Genomic DNA, 14,069 nt, shown 5'->3' with positions numbered 1-14,069 from the left:
GGCTTGGGATGCTATTTATGACCACTTCTGCTTCTGACTTATACACACACACACACAGTGAAACCATAGGTAGACCACACACATCCCATAATCACTCATGTCTGCAAAGCTGGACTAGCGATTGGACAGTCCTTGCACTGCCCTATTGCACGCAGCATTTTCCTTAGCAATGTACTAACCCTCACAGGTTGCAATGAGAGCGGAATGAGTGAACACACCTGTTCAACATCTAGAACTCTACAGGATGTGTCCGTTGGCATCGCTTTCTATAGGCCGCATAAATACCAGCAAGTTCACAGTCATTGTAGGCATTCTCTGCACCTTCCTGGCTGGGAGAGAAAGAGGACTACGGCCAGGACTTTTGAAACAACACGTCACAGAATATGGGAAAGTGTTGCTAGTTCAAATGTGACAGGGCAGTACAGGAAGCTGCCTCTGCAGAGGTGGGGCCTCTTTCTTGCTGGACGGTGAAGTGGGCCTGAAGGGCCTAGGGTGGAAGGGCAGGGGGAAGGGAAGCAGGTCCAGGTCCCTGGCCCTGTCATTGGACAATGTGACAGCACTCTTTATACAGCCAGTCTGGCCTCACCAGCATGCTCTAGCTGGCTCCCCAGCTTCCCAGGGCGCATGCCTAGGAGCCCCTGCCACAAAGCAGGAGGAACAGGGAGGTCTCTGGGCTGCCGTTTGCCTGGGTGCTCAGCTAGGGCACCAAGTATAGACAGGGCTCCAGCTGCCAGCCAGGGAGTAGCAGATCCAGACCTGAGCGCATGCCCTGAAGCAGTGCACCTGCCTCCTGGCGCAGGGCCAGCACCCAACCTGAAGAAGCTCTGGAAACAGGGTCTTGTCCTGCCTGGGCCCCGCCAGGCTCCATCGGCCTAACCATGGCTCTGGGGGGACCTGAATTCAGCACTACTTAAAGCCTCCCCTCCACAGGCTGAGTCTTTCCATCTGCTTTGGCTTCCATCTGCAAATGCCCCTGGGGAGTGAGTCCTCTCATGGTTTCTAAAAGAACATTCCAGGCCCCAGACAACAAATAGGGTTTGCTCTTTATGCACACTGACCCAGCGGGGAAGTGCTTGCTCGAGTCATTGTGGGGACTGTGGCCCAAGCACTGTCCACCACGGGCCCCCAGAGCAGAGCACCAGCATGTGACGACTCAGAGCTCCTGCCCCGCCCTGCCAGGGGTTCTTCATTCACTAGGGGAGAGAACTGGGCACACACATGTAGCATTGTCATCCCGTTGTTCATCGATTTGCTCGAGCGGGCACCCCAGCTGATGTGGGGTTATTGCAGTTTGAGTACGAAAGTCCCCCAGCCCAGGAAACCCCTCATGTCAGGAAAATGCAGACAAAGGAAAGCCCCACCAAGATAAATGCAAACCTCAGCTTCCCCACCCCCTACCCCCAACCCAGGGCTGATCCCACAGCATCCAAACCTGGAGGGTGCGCTCCTCTCTGGAAAGAAGCGGGAGCTGCAAGCCTACGGAAAGCCTGTCTCTGGGGACATCAATGGCTCTTTCGTGGAACACTGACCTAAGATCCTAAGGATTTTCCATTCCCCTGGTGTTTCCTAGCCGTAGAAGCAAGTTTCACTGTAGATGAAGTGCTGGGCATGTGCTGAGATTCCCTTTGGGGATTGCTGTGCTTCAGAGCTCACCCCCTCTCCAGCAAACAAAAGCTGAGAGCCAGGATGCAGATAACACCTAATGATGAATTCAGATCACACAGTGAGCACAGAGGCCCCCAGTGCCCAGACCTACGTTCAGACCAACATCCTTCCTACTCTTGGAGAGACAATTTTCACTCTACCTCTCCATTCTCCAGCTCTGCAGGTCAAATAAGAGAAGGCCACTTTAATCCCTTCACCTGCTCTTCACCCATAAGCCTCCTGCTTACAGGAGGATGTTCAGGAGCACAAGAGACCCTTTCTGCACCACTCGGGAAAGAAGAAAACATTCCTTCCTGCCTTTCTCTAAAAGTAAGTAGGGTATATATACACAATGTACACAATTTGGCTATAAGAATAGATGAAATCGTGCATTTTGCTGCTCTCTAGATGGATTGGGAGGGTATCACTGAAGTTATAAAGAAAGGGACTGACACAAATTATTGCTGTCATATGTGGGATATAAATAAATAGTAAGGGAAGAGCAAATGCCCACAGGCAACAGAACCGGAGGGCTGGTCTTCAGAAGGAAACTTATGGTGCAGGGGACTGGGATTTGGTGTGGGTGAGGGGACACTGGGACAATGGTGGACGTTCAGGTGGAGGGTGTGGGGTGGGAATGTTGTGTGCATGAAACCTACTTTAACAATTTGTAAATTTACAGTTCCTAAAAATTTGTTTGTTTAATGTTTAAAGAAGGAACTTATCAAAGTCAAGAAAGAAGGGAAAGGGGAAGAGAACAGGGCGCAGAGTAAAATCACTTCCGTGGATTAGACATTCAGAACTAGCCATGCAGAGGGGAGGAGGAAATTGAAATGAAGGTGCAGTTCCTGGTTTTCATCCTTTCTGCCCGCTGCTTGTTCAGAAGAATCTCTGCTCGCACTGGGCTCTGTGGGTTCCTGGTGACATCTGTCAACCTGGGAGTTTAATTGTTGGTAATAGTATTTTCCTGTTATTCGGGCACCACACAAATAGCATAAATATGATTTAACCACCCTTGCCAGCAATCACATATTCTGTATCGTGCATGCTGAACAGTGAGGCTGATTAGCACAAAATTTAATTTTCGTTAATATCAGCCTAAGACAAGTCGAGCATGAAATTAACCTGATGTGTTAATATTGTGCTTCACAGTTCTAACCGTTTTCTGTAGCAGCTCTCGCTGGAGCCCATGTCCTTTTGCTTGGGGAAGCACTCTCTTCATCAGCCTGTCTTGGGGAGAATGAGCTGGCCCAAGAGGTAGTGCTTCCCCCACACACACAGAGGCAGGGGCAGAAGGTGTACATTTCGCTCTAGGAGACATTCATTGGAAACAACATTATTGTTTTGTTTTTGGCTTGGCTTGGTTTGGGGGTACTTGAGGGGGACACAACTGGTGGTACTCAGGACTTGCTCCTGTCTCTGAGCTCAGGAATCACCCCGAGGGGTGCTCAGGGGTATTGGGTATGGAGCCCAGGTTTGCTGTATGTAAGGCATGTGCCCTGCTCACTCTCTAGCCTGCAGCTGGACAGGATGGTTAGAATGAAGAGATGATAACCTCTGAGATCCTAGCTAATCCTGGGGTTCTGAGATTTTTAACTCTTAGGAAAACCTCCATAGGTCAAATGCTTTTATCTAACTGAGAGCTTGGCAAACTACAGCCTGTTAGATAGATCTAGCCCATTGCCTTGTTTTGGACTGCCCGTGAGCTAAAAATAGTTCTTAATGTCTTTAAATGATGGGGGAAGGTCAAAAGGCAGCATATTATGTTGAAAAAGCTATGTGTAATTAAAAATTTAATGTCTATAAATAAACTCAATCAGGCTCTTCCTTTTTATATACTTTGTTTATAGCTGAACTGGGGCACACACAGCTGAGCTGTGTCATTGGAACAGAAACCATATGAACTAGAAATGTCTAAATATGTTATGTGCTGGCTCAAAACTGGAAAAGTTTACTAACCTCTGATCTGAAACAGTAAAATTTTCAAATGGGCTCTTTGGAAAAGAGCTAAAGACATCAAAAGAAGTATGACTCCAGGATTTAGCTGTTTATCAGTTATACACAACACACTTTTCTTTGACAAAAGTGATTATAGTGGATAACAACTCAGAACAATCAATATTTCATAAGGTATTCCCTTTGGAGAGCCTCTTTGTGGTCTGTGAATGGTGAGTTGGAGGTGGTTCCATTTCTCCAGGAGGTCCCAGATGTGGCTGAAGTACAGCTGCTAAAACAAAATGCGTGTGTGTGTGTGTGTGTGTGTGTGTGTGTGTGCGCGCGCGCGTGCGCGCGCGCGAGCGCGTGCATGTGCACGCGCGTGCAATCAAGGGGGTTGAAGTTAGGGGCAAGTGTGTAGAAAAAGTATACTATAAGCCTCGTGGAACACATTCCAGCAATTTCCTATATACACGGCCCAGCTATTTCCTCTGTACCTGGCAAATACCTACTAACTCACTGTAAGTGATTGTGTAGATATTGCTTATTTCATAAAGCACTTGAGGTAGACCCACTAATGACATCAAAACCCCAGATTCTGTAAATGCTTTCATATTTTTAAAAAAGGTCTTTGCATGCAGAGGGAGTTAAAGAACTTGAGATAAGTTGATAATGGTGGAATATTGGGGTGGGCCTTGATATCCCAAGTATCCTTACAAAAATGACAGATAGAGGAGGAGACAATGTAAGAAAAGTAGCAGCAAGTGCAATGGCATGGCCACAAGACCAGGAGGATCACAGCAGCTCTCTGTAGCTGGAGGCAGCAAGAAATGGATTCTCCTCCAGAACATCCCAGGAGACGGTTCATCGACTAAACACCAGCTCTAAAAGTGTGAGGTCAGGAGTCATTTCCTGGTGTCCAGCATGCACTGAGCACTCAGAGTTCCCCAGTGCCTCAAGCCATCTCCATCCACACCACACCCGTGGCTGTGCAAACACTATAACTAAAAGGATATGACCCCAGTGAGCACCCCAGCTAAAAAGAGGTGCAAGCATCATGGCCAGAAGAAGCATGAGCCTTTAACATGCACATGTATGAACTCTGCAGCCAAACATGTGGGACTCCAGTTATAAAGACAAATTCAACAGAGGAAGGGTATGGGGCGGAAGTGGGGTGGGGGGGAGAATGGGGGAATAAAGATTAACAGCCTTGGATTTCAGACTTCTGTTTGAAAAGCTGTTAGAGAATAAATTGCTGTTGCATTCAGCCTCCCAGTTTGGATGAGTTGGCCACAAGAGTCTCTGGAAGCAAGCACTCCTTTACAAACAGGCTTTATTGCAGATGATTCCTTCCATAGCCCCTCGAGAATAACTTTTGTGTTGAATCCCTTTGTATCGCTCCAAACCCCATTCAAAGCTTTCCTCTCCTCTAACTGGTGCTATGCTATGTGAAGAGCTTGTGAGATTAAGTGGCTGCTTTAAACACCTGTCATATTTCTGCTTCTCTCTAGATGGCAATTTCTTTTCTCTCAGCAGAATTCGCTGCCCCTCCCTCAATGATCCCAGGGCAGTCACTATCTAGTTTAATTAGCACTTTGCTTTCTCAATTAGACTTCCATGATTTCCATGTCAGTCATTCCCTGTCTGCCACTGGTGAGCTCTGAACTTCTGGAGGGGGTGGGGGAGTGGCAATGCTCCTACTCATTTGTCTGTTTTTCTCTTTATTTACATTGTGTTGAGGTTTAACTTACAGTCAAGTCATTAACTTTCAGGTCTAACTTACAGGAAAGTCCCTATATCTTAAGTGTATAGTTAAAGATGGTTTACAAATGTTTACCTCTGGCTAGCAACCACCCAAATCAAGAGAGAAAGCACTTCCAGTACCCTGGAAATTTTCCTATGTCCCCTGTCTCCAAAATGAAACTTTCCCATAAGACCAGCCACTATTCTGACTTCCATTATTATGGGTTTAGCATTATCTGATTTTAAACAGCACATACATGAAATTACACAGCATAGCTTCTGTCAGACCTGATTTCTTTCACGCATATGGTACTGATGAACTTTTAGTCATGCTGTAGTATTCAGAAATGACGGATTCTCTTCTGTTTTATAAAATCAACCTATTTTACTTGTCCATTGTAAAGGCACTGTAAGAGTTTGAAGCTATCCCCACTAAATGATATTGGGAGATTCATGTGTAACTCCCAAAAGAGAAGTCACTCATTTCTGTTGGGTATTTACAGGAGAACTTCTGGATCAGACATAGGCTTTGGCCAGCTTTTGAAGTAACTGTTGAATAATTTTCTAAGATCTCGTACAAATTTTCAACTACTTTGGTAATGTATGATGTTTAGAGCCATGCACCAAATCTTCACCCAACTGTGTCATTTAAAAAAAAAATTTAGCAGCTTTTCTTTTTCAGTTTCACTTAAGTATTACTGACATAAAATTTCAAGATACTCAAAATATTTGTGGTGGTAATTTGGCATCTATGTCATATCTATAACAATGTGCATGTACATGGATTTCTCACCATCTATTTAGTGGATCCTCCATCACCTCATACATATTTACATTTATTTTCTATTTTTTTGCTAATAACTCAAGTCCTCACATTTAAGTCTGACTTACTTAGTAAACGCCAAGTATATAATGCAGTATTTTTGACTACAGTCACTAAGTATACTTTACATCTTGTAACTGAAAATCAGTATCTTTTTACCAGTTTTACCTAGTTCCCCCACCTGTAGCCCTTTGCAGACATCATTCCTTTTCTGTAAGATTGATTCTTTGGTTCAACTGGCCGTGATCCAGAGACTCAAATAAATCTTGGAAGAAACTAACAAGTTTCAGAGTTTCTTCTGGACCCCTGTGCAAAGGCTAAGTCGTTGGGGATTCCCCAGAGGGGGCTGGATGAACCAGCACCGCTCAAACAGAGCCCCAGTAGCCAAAAACCTTCATACTCCACAATTGCTGCCATGGTCTTGGCCAAACTCCACTGCTCAGGATGAGCCTCATCTGGAAATTGTTAAAAAACTCAGGTATTCAGGTTCTGTGACTGAACTCTCCAGGCTTTCACAATGAAAGGGGATTTGAAGGATCTGCCAGTAACTATGAAGTAAAGACTCCTGGGAGGGTTAATTTCCATCTATTAACAGGACCTCAATGAACACAGATGGAAAAAGATGGAGACTAACACATTCTAATATACTATCTTTACCATGAAGATGCAACAATAAATGTAAATAAACTCAGGGGCATAGAATTGAATAACTTTCTGTATATTTATATACACTGTGTATATAGTTGAACATCACCTTTACTTTTGATATAATTTAGTTATGTCTAAAATTTAAATAGAAGTTTAACACGATACAGATTTGGGATTTTGTCATTACTGCTTAATTTTTTTCTCAAAACTCCTGGAAATTTTATCATCTAGCTGACTGTAGGCCACATCAGACTAAATATTTGACTCTCCCTCCCGCCTTCTGTGCAGACTGTTTTCCCGCAGGCTCTCCGTGTGCAGGATCGGGCTCCCTCACTCCTCCGGCAGCAGCATGGCCAAACAGGAGCAAAACACACCATGTGATGCAAGTGTTGTACTCAATTTTCCGCTGAAGATTTCCCCTGGCGATTTTCTAAACTATGGAAATAAACATGACATGGCTGTGTTTACCCCAGTCGAAAGTGCTGTGGCCTCTTGGTTTCAGGGTTATTTCATTTTGGTTTTGTTTGTCTAACAGCAGAATACAGCAAGAATGCTGCATGGTCAGTGGTCACAGAATCTCTTGATGTACCAGGGTGGTCCCTTGGGTCAAAAAACCAGAAAATCTCCGAACTCCTCCCACATGCCCACCATGGTGTGAGTACAGTAAAACTGTATGTCTGACCTCAGAGGGTTTACAGCAAAAAGGACTCAAAAGATGAGAGGTGACATTAATGTGATTACTCAAGGACAAGATTATTTTCCAGCTGCCTTTTGTGGATAAGCTCAATTAATCCTCACAGCAATCCTTTGTGGGAGGAACTATATTTTAGTCTCAACCTAGAACTTAAAACTACAGAGGCTGAATAAAATTCTAAAGTTAAATATAGGAACCCAGGACAAGCAGGTAGCTCAGAGATAGAAACACATGGATGAGGCCATGGGTTTGATTAAACTACCCCCCACCCCCAACCTCACCACACGCACATTAAAAAATGTGAACCCAATACAGTGTCCCAATCCGGGAGACCATATGCTAACCACTAGCATGGTTTACCTTGAGGCAGGAAGATGCAAGCATTGTTACACATGTCAGTAAATAAGACATAGAGAGGTCATACATAAGCACATTAGAATCAGAGAAACAGATTGTAAGAATAAGTTGGGTTATTCTTAAAGTTTAAATTTAAAGTGTTCTTTAGTCAAAATGGGGCTGTGGGGAGGGAAAGGAGGGAGGATAAAAGATTGACCTGAGGGCTGGAGCGATAGCACAGTGGGTAGGTCATTTGCCTTGCACGTGGCTGACCTGGGTTCGATTCCCAGCATCCCACATGGTCCCCTGAGCACTGCCAGGAGTAATTCCTGAGTGCAGAGCCAGGAGTAACCCCTGAGCACCACTGGGTGTGACCCAAAAAGGAAAAGAGAGAGAAAAAAAAAGATTGACCTGAAGAATAGGCAGGATTTGGAGAGACAGGAAGGATGAAGTGGGCTTTGGGAGAAAAGAGCTTAAGAAGGGGAATGTGCACACAGATACATAGCAAGGCAAGTGAGGGCCCCTGTGGGCATGTCCAGAAAGATGGGAAAGTAGGCCTGAGTAGCAGGTTAAGGCCAGATGAGAGAAGGGAAGGATCGTGAGGAGCATAACAATGAATTTGGGGAAATGCTCTGTGTGCTGCTGTGACTGAGGTGATGGTAACACAAAGCACCACATAGGCCAAGACTTGTCTGATTGCACACCTAAGAATATGCAGTATGTTCTATGTCAAAGAGACTGCAATTGTTACGCATCTAAAATGAAAACATAAGACCACATCTGATGTGTTTCAATTGCATGACATCCTGGGAAAAGCAAAAATAGAGCCCCTACTCAGCCCCACAATAAAACCCCAAGATAACAGCTGGCAGGCACTGACAGGGGGTTAGCAACAAAGGAGGGAGAGGGAGTTCGGGGGAGGAGGGTGATGAAAATGTCTACATCTGTGTTCTGCATCTTGACTACAGTAGAGATGATAGATCATGCACTTGTCAAAACTCAGAACTGTATGGGACTGGAGAGATGGTCCAGAGGGTAGGGCACTGGCCTTGAATGCAGCCTATCCTGATTCAATTTCTGGCAGCCCATCCTGGTTCAATCCCCAGCAGTCCAAATGATCCCTCCGCCTACCAAGAATGATCCAAAAAACAACAACAACAATAACGACAAACAAAAAAAGTTCAAAACTGTATACCTAAAAAGGTGACATGTAACTATATAGCAATATATCTGACTTTTAATAATAAAAGAAACACGTGTAACTGGTGACATATGACATTAGGTAATGCACTTTGCACACTTTGCACTTACTTTTGCCTGGCTTTGATCCCTGGCACCGCACACTGGCACACTGGTGTCCAGAGCACTGCCAGGAGTGAGCCCTGCATGCAGAGCCTGAAGTAAGCCCCAAGCACTGCTGTATATGGCCCCCAAACAAAACAAATAGATAAAATTAAAAAGCTAATTTCTAAATCAAAGACAAGCATCTGTCTGCTTTAACTCACAAAGCCCTGCTCAGGGCAACTTGGTGGTAGACCCTTGCCCGACTCCACCAGGGCGAAGCTGCCCCCACACTCCTAGACCCTCTGCCTTGTCCCCCACCTCCAGCTCTTTGAACTCAAGGAAAAGGCCTCCTGGACACTTAGGGGTCTAGATAGCTGGCGTCAGAGGCAACGACAGCCTCCTCTGTGATTCTCTTGAAGCCCCACTAATGGGGCGGTGAGAGCTGCACTGGGCAGGACGACCACAGAGAAGTGAGGTTGGGGCTTGTCTCCTCTGAGACCACAGGGTTTTCAGGGCACCTCTTAACTAAAGATGTGTGTGTGTGTGTGTGTGTGTGTGTGTGTGCGCGCGCGCGCGCGTATGTGCATGTACGCATGCATGCATGCATCCATGTCTGTATGTGTGTGTGAGAGAGAGAGAGAAAGAGAGAGAGAGAGAGGCAAGAGACAGAGGCAAAAGCAAAGACAGAGAGACAGATCATCACAGGGAGACAGACCACACCAAGACAAACCACAAACCACCTCCCCCCAGAGGGAGGAGGTCATGGGGAGTGACCTGGGACAGGCTTCTGGAAATAATCTCTCAGCAGGAAGGCAGCGAGTCCTTTTGGAAACCAATGAAGCAAGAAAGTGGTGTTGACCAACCTATTGTGCAGGCCTTTTTTTTTTTTTATTGTGTGTAAATAAATGAAAGGCTGCCTCTGCCCCTGCCCCCACCTCAGTGACACTGAGTCCTCCTGTGGCCCTGCCTCTCCCACCCCCCAGTTCTGTCAGCCCTTTGCTCCTGGTTCTCTGTCTCACAGTCATCCTCCACTGAAGCTTTTTTGTTTTTCACTCCTCACTTTCTCTTTTAGATTTATCCTTGGTTATCTCTTCCTTTTCTTGGCCCATCTGAAAGGAACATTCCATTTCTCAAACATGGCCACCCTGGGGGCAGCGCTGGCCAGAAGCACCTAGTCCCACCCTTCCCCACCCCCCCATGGCCCATGGCCAAGGGCAACCAGCCCCAGGTGCTTTTGACGCACAGGACTTCAGACACTGTCAAACTCACAGTATCCTCCACTCTGCCCGTTTTGACCCATTCACTCAAAAACTTGACCATTTCCTTCTCGGCTGACTCATTTAGGGAGAGCAAAGTTTGTGTGTGGTGTGGGGCAAGTCAGGAAACAGAAGCCACATCATTCAATTTCACAGAGTTTGAAGAAACTGTTCTCTGAAAGGAAGCAAAAGAGGAAAAGCAACCTTTCAAAGACACAATTGCGGGCAGCAGTTATGCCCCCTCACCCCCCACCCCCGCCCTGCGCCATAGCTGGGGGAGCAAGGGGGAGTGTCTGAGACTGCCGAAACCTAGCAGCATGGAGGAGGGCCCCCCAGCAAGGAACCCAGACCTCTGAGGAAGGCCAGTTGGCCTGGGTCTGTCTGAGACAGTGAGACTGGTTTTGAGAGTCTGACCCTCCCCCCACCACCCCGAAATAAAAGAGTAAGCCAGAGTCCGCTACTGCATTGAAATCAACTTCCAAAGTCAATGAATGCAGACAGAAACTGGAAACAGAGAGAAGTGTATTTGTTGTCCCTCTTCCTACTTCCCATCTTCTTCTAGAGTTTAATGTGGCTCCAACTGTTGAGGGAGATGGCCGAGAGAGCCAGTCAGGTGAAAAAAGGTGCAATTCTGGGGACTCAAGAGCATAATGAACAGCAGGAAGCCAATAGGAACAGGGAAAGAGGGATCTGAAATGCACTGAATGCCTTCCATAGATAACTGTGAATGACTATATATACAGGTGCCAGTGGATGACAATAATAAGTATCTCTAAGTGAAAAAGTCTAAGGGTGGAGATCTGCTATTTCTGGCAAAAGTGTAATATTCACGAAGAGTATTCCAGTAGGAGTAAGCATAACCCTTCACATCACTGATCCAAAGCAGCACTCACGAGATTCCAAGGAGACAGATACCAGAAGAACCTTCATTTTAGAAACAAGAAAATTAAGGTTTAGACAGTTTAAGAAGATTATTTATGATGCTCAAAAAGTTGTAGCTCTAAGACCAGAAGCCATACATCTCCTGGGCAGTCCTGCATCACCTTTTCCATACTGGGTACCTTTGCTTCAAATTCTTCTCTCATTTCACTAACATTGTCTCTGACAAAATAAAATATTAATCATGCATAGATACAGAAAGACAAAAATAGTTCACATTAATAAGGAACAGGTTCTTATGTGCTAAGTACAGAATCATGTTCTAAACACAGTATTTGATAAACACACAAGATTATGTATGTTATTATACCCATTTTTCAGATGCGGAAATTGAGACATCAGTGAAGTTAGACAACTTATCCAAGATCACACACACAGCTAGTAAAAGACAGCGTCAAGACTTAAAACAAGGCATTAGAACTGAGAGCACATAACATTGACATTAAACTACTCTGATTTCAGTCAAATGTAAACATTTTATGATACACTATTCTGTTCAAAGTGAATCAGGTTATGGAATATTTATATAAAATATCGAATTAGCCATGGTGTATATACATGTACATACATTTTTAATTTGGGAAGTTTTAGGTCACTTCCAGCTCAGTGCTCTGGAGACCGTGCAATGCTGGGTCTCTAACCTGGGGCTCTAGCATTCAAAGCATGTACTCAGCCCTTTGAGACCACCCCCAGCCCCCACATTTTTAAAGTTTTATTTCAAAAGGGAAATTCTGGAAGGATTTATAATAAAATATTAATAATGACTATTTCAGTGTGGTGGTTTGAGGTTTTACTTTCTTATTTGTAAATAACCCATAATTTCTGGAAGTTTTACAACAAATACATAATAAACATTTTAAGCTTCTCTTAAAAAAGAAAGGAGTGTGACGTGGAGCAAAGAATCTGACCATTTGAACAGCTTCCTGACTTGTTGGGCAGATAAGAAAAGGAAACACATGATCCCTCTAGGCATGCACGATAAAAAAGAGATCCGAGAGCATCAATGTCATTCTCAAAGAGAAATAAAACACTCCCTGACCATCACCCCATATCCAAATAAGCCCACCAGCCAGGCCCTGTGCTTTGCTTTAAGCATGTTTCTTTTCTCCACTGCACTCTAAGGAGGGTTTGAGAATTTACTGAACATGAGCATGTTCCACTTTGAATCTCTTGCTGCCCACATTCTAAACAAAATGATTTGGTCCCTCAGAACATACAACATTTGAGTGCCGGATCGCATTGTTGCGGAAGCTGTGATGTTATCCCATTGCATCAAGAATATTCTCTCCAATTTCCCCAAGCCATGTGTTGCCTTGGAAACATCATGATTCTCATAGAGATCTAAGCAAAGGAAAATAATAAAAATAATAAAATCTTACCGTTGAAGTCTATCTTTCATGCCACCAAGGCGCCTTGCTAAACCCGTCCTCCAGATAAAAAGGCAGCCTGGCAGAGCCGATCCTACAATGTGTCATCCTGATAATTAACAATTAGAAAAAACGCATTGATCTCTGTTCTCTGGCTAATTCGGGTCAAAGCAGTTTGCACCTGAATTAAGCAAATTGCCAAAGCCAACAATTTTATGCACAGGAAGATTTAGTCCCATATCTAAGGACTCTGGCATGAAAGAGGCCTTTGAGTTGGGAAACAACAAAGAATCTTCCATTCTGGCATCAACCCATGGGAATGAAAGGTTTGACAGAATCCAGGAAACCTTCCCTTTAGAGCAGAGGTGACAAACTTCTGAAAAGAGCCACACAATTTGCAGGTCAATACAGTCTTTGTCTCTACTCTGCTCTCCTATTGGAGGGTGAATTCGGTTATGGGTAATGCAAAAAAGGATCAAGTATTGCTGTGTTCCAATAAAATGACTCCTAAGATTGGGGAGATCTCTTTAAGGAGTAGATCTCTCTAAGCATGTGCCTTGCATGCACAAAGCTCTGAGTTTGATCTGTGGTACTGCATGTCTCCCCAAGTCCTGCTAGAGTGATCCCAATGGCCCCCTAATCCTCCAAACCCAAGCAACAGCAAACGACCCAAACACAGAGTCATCAAGACCTTCCCCACAGGGCCAAAAGTGGCCTGGAGTGGTACCCAGACCCCAGCACTGCTGGAGAGGCATGTTTTTAAAACACTATTCATAAAACAAGTGGTGAGTTAGAGTTGACCCACGAGCCATCCTTTGCAGAGCTCTGCTCTAGGGCTAGGGCATTATTTCTCAACAGAGGCCAGATGGCACGCTGTGGACTACCCTAGGATAGCCCATGGCAGCCAACGGTGAAAACCCCATAAAGAGGTGACTGTGATATAAGACTAATGGGTGAACCAGTACAATAGGGGTGGGGGAGGGGATCTTAGGTTGGAAACCAAGCCAAAAAAACAGGTTGAGAAAGACTGCTCCAGGGTAGAGGATCTGAGGCATGTCTGCAATGCTCAAGGATTCTCTTAGAAGACTACAGAGTTGGCAGAGTCATTCTTGTTATCTTACTTAGTGCATCTATATTGCTCTCCTTTAGTGTTCAAAGCTGGGGGCTTAATTTCTTTTCCTTTTGGGTCACACCCGGCAATGCTCAGGGATTACTCCTGGCTCTGCACTCAGGAGTTATTTCTGGTGGTGTTCAGGGGACCGTATGGGATTCTGGGAATAGAACCCAGGTCGGCCACGTACAAGGCAAATGCCCTACCCGCTGTGCTGTCACTCTAACCCCTGGGGGTTTAAGTATTTTGAGTGAGAAGGAGAAAAACAACAAAGCCCCTGGTTTGCATT

This window comes from Sorex araneus, chromosome 6 (assembly GCF_027595985.1).
Source record: "Sorex araneus isolate mSorAra2 chromosome 6, mSorAra2.pri, whole genome shotgun sequence".
Classification (NCBI taxonomy): Eukaryota; Metazoa; Chordata; class Mammalia; order Eulipotyphla; family Soricidae; genus Sorex; species Sorex araneus.
This window is presented reverse-complemented; position numbering follows the sequence as displayed.